Raw genomic sequence first — 3,165 nt, 5'->3', positions numbered from 1 at the left:
GAAGATGTTCGGGTGTGAATAAGGTCTCTGCCACGGGGGAAAGTAGAACGAGGGGGGAGGGAAATCGAGAGGCACACCCGACCGGAAAGGGGGTCAGGAAGCTGGTGACAGTGGTCTCTAAAGCGACTCTTCCTTATCCAGGGCTGGTAATGTTTTAACTCTCTGTCCCCAAGCCTGTCCTCGCACAGTCATCAGGCGTCCACCTGGATGCAAACCAGACCAGGTGACACCCGTCCTGGACACCTCCGTTCCCTGGGTCCGGAGCCCGCCGGGGGCTCCCCACAGCCCCCAGCGCCCTGCTCCATCATCGCCTCCGCACAGGCCGCGCCACACCTGTGCGTTCACAGCTGCACCGCAGGTGTCCCCGCCACCAGGCCGTGAGCGAGCGCCCTGAGGGCCGTGGCGGCGCCTCCTTCATCTGCTGCCCCTACACGATGCCCACCCGTGCACGAGTGAGTGTCTAGCGGGCATCTCCCCTGGGGGGCCAGTGCACCGGACCCCAGGTTTGGGCGGCACGTGCCTCTCGGCCCTCATCCTAGACCGTTACCTCTGCGTCAGAGTTACCCGAAACCCGTTTGAGTCACTGACTCGAGGGCCGTGTCTTCTCTCTGGATTCTCAGCATCAGTCACAATACTCAGCTACACGGGAGGGTTAGTGCGCGCTGCGGAGGAAGGGGTTCCAAAAGGGGATGCCACTATGCCAGACCCGGGAGTCCCCAAGGACACACACCGCCCGCTCTCAGAGCGCGTCCCTTCCTGGCGTCCCACGGCTCCGGCCTTTCTCACAGCCCCGAGGCCGGGAGAGGGTGACGGGCCATCCACTCGGGGACAAAGACGGAGCGAGCCCTCCTGCCAGTCTCACTGCTAGGTGGCACCTGTTGCTAAAAGAGCAGCTGGTGAGCATTTTGTTTCATTCAAAACAACAACAGCGGCGATCACGGGAAGCAGCATCGCAACGACAATGAGAAACCGTCAGGCTAAATCCAGAGACAGAGACCCGGAATCTTAGCAACGGAAGCCAGGGAAGGAGCTGCTGGAGCCTGCGAGGGGGACGCTCAGGCGCTGATTAGAAACTGCGCAGCCCGCAGTTGGGAGGAACAAGGGAGGGGACGGAGGGGAGGACGAGAAGGGGGGAGGGGCGGAGGGGAGGGAGAGCGAACGTTTTTCTCCTGGCTCTCTGACTCATTTTTTAATCTGTCCTCTTCTTTCTCCCTCCCTTTCTCCCACCCCCTCAGGAGAGAATTCATTGATTGGGCCGGACTAAAATTTCTCACCACTCTCTCGTGGTTCCTCCGTTAAAGGTGAGTCTGAACCCGTGGCATCCTTGACTGCTTCCCTCTCCTCCCTCCTCCTTTCCAGCCGCCATTGTTAGAGCTTCTACTTTGTTTGGGCTGAGAGCAGCTTGTCCGGCGCCCCAGCGACAATGGACAGTTGGGATGGGTGAGGGGCGAAGCAGAAGCTGGGGGCAGGGGCCGCCAGCCACAGGTCAGTGGGACCCAGGAACCAGCCTCACCTGCAGAGCACAGAAGCCCGGCCACCTGACAGCTGATGGCCCTGATCACTAACCTGTTGCCTACTCTCAGCAGGGGTGGCCTCTCCAGGTGCAGATGGAAGAAGGCACAGACAAAGCGGCACCACCCCTCAAAACCACCAAGCAAAACCCCCCCACAACAAAAAAACCCAGAGAGGCAGCTGAGGACAGCGCCAGCTGGGCTGGCCCTGGGTTTCAGAGGACCGAGCCGAGGTCCCTGCTCCATCCCATCTCGGCTGTGCGCTTAGCACCTCAGTGGGCCTCCATTCCTACAAAGTGAGGGACGAACTAGGTCGCCTGTGGTCCCTGCCAGTGATGCGATTCCATTTCAACAGAAGCTGTGAGCCATCCACCGAGGGCTGTAGGCTCCTTCTGCTCCCACTCCCTGCAAATCCCTAGAGGCCTGACTCAGGGACCCTCCCCCAGAGGCCTGGCTGACTTCGGGGAGGCCGTGACACAGGCTCAAGGCCAAAGTTCCCCTGGCGTGTGATAACTGAGAAGAAGCAAACTAAGGACATTCAGAATGCATGAGGGTGGAAGCGGCAGGCACCGCGAGGCCGGGGGAGCGGGCGGCGGCCTGGATCCGCCAAACCCTGAAATTAGAGATGATTCATATTTGAATAATGTGGGAGGGATGAACTCAGAGCAGCCAAGAGGAGAGGCTAACTCTGCTGAGCCCCCCACAACCTAAACCCGGCAGGGGGCAAGAGCCAGTTAGGGCCCTCCCTTTGGAAGAGGAAAAAAACCTTATTCTGAAGCTGAAGGAGAAGGGCTTTTGCCTTCTTAGATGCATCTTACCCTCCTTCAGTGACGCCTCAGATGGTTTAAACTTCCTCCTGTCTTCCTGCTGGCTCGATTTTCCCAGACCTTCTGGTTCGTGCCCCCGGAGGGGACGGAACTTTGTTTTGGGGTGCTATTTCCCGTTTCCTCTCCTGCCCTTCACTGCCCCATCCTGTCCTCGCAAACTGTGTGATCCCTTGTGCCTTTCCTCCCTCACTCAGTCCCCTCAATCACTGTCTCGGGGTGCGTCCAAACTACCCAGACCTTCCCTAACACCCTCGCCCCAAGCCCGCAACTCTGTGAACCCCTCAGTGCTGGCCACCTGCCCCTCGACCCTGCAAACTGTCGCGTGGGGATACTGTCTTAGGAACGAGGACCTTCCCAGACCCCGGGTGAGGAGAAAGTTCAGATAAAAGGACAGCAAACACGGAGGACCCAGCGACAGGAAGTGGCCCGAAGGCTGGGAGGAGCCCTACCTTCTGAATCTCTGCAAATTACCTTTATTGGGGGGGAGGGAAACCTGTTTATCGGCGGAAGGCGGAAGGGTCTTCTCTAACTATGGGACCACTCCCCACATGGTACCAAGGGACAGCAGGGTCCTAAACTCCACAACCAGTCCAGCCTCCATCCACCTCCCTCCTCGCCTCGGCTCTCCTGCTCCCCGAGAATGTCCCTGGGTCCCCAGGCTTCTCCAGGGAAGGAATTAAGGAGACACCCCTCCACCGCCACCTCCAGAAAGCCGGTTCCCTTAATTAATCAGTCTCCCGCGAGCCCCCGTTTGGTCCAGCTCGGCTTCTCCCAGCCTTACAAAGTCAGGTTCAAACGAGAAAGAACGGTTGCGAGGCCGGGGTAAC

Source organism: Pteropus vampyrus, unplaced genomic scaffold (genome assembly GCF_000151845.1).
Source record: "Pteropus vampyrus isolate Shadow unplaced genomic scaffold, Pvam_2.0 Scaffold241, whole genome shotgun sequence".
Taxonomy (NCBI): Eukaryota; Metazoa; Chordata; class Mammalia; order Chiroptera; family Pteropodidae; genus Pteropus; species Pteropus vampyrus.
Note: the sequence above shows the minus strand (reverse complement) of the source record.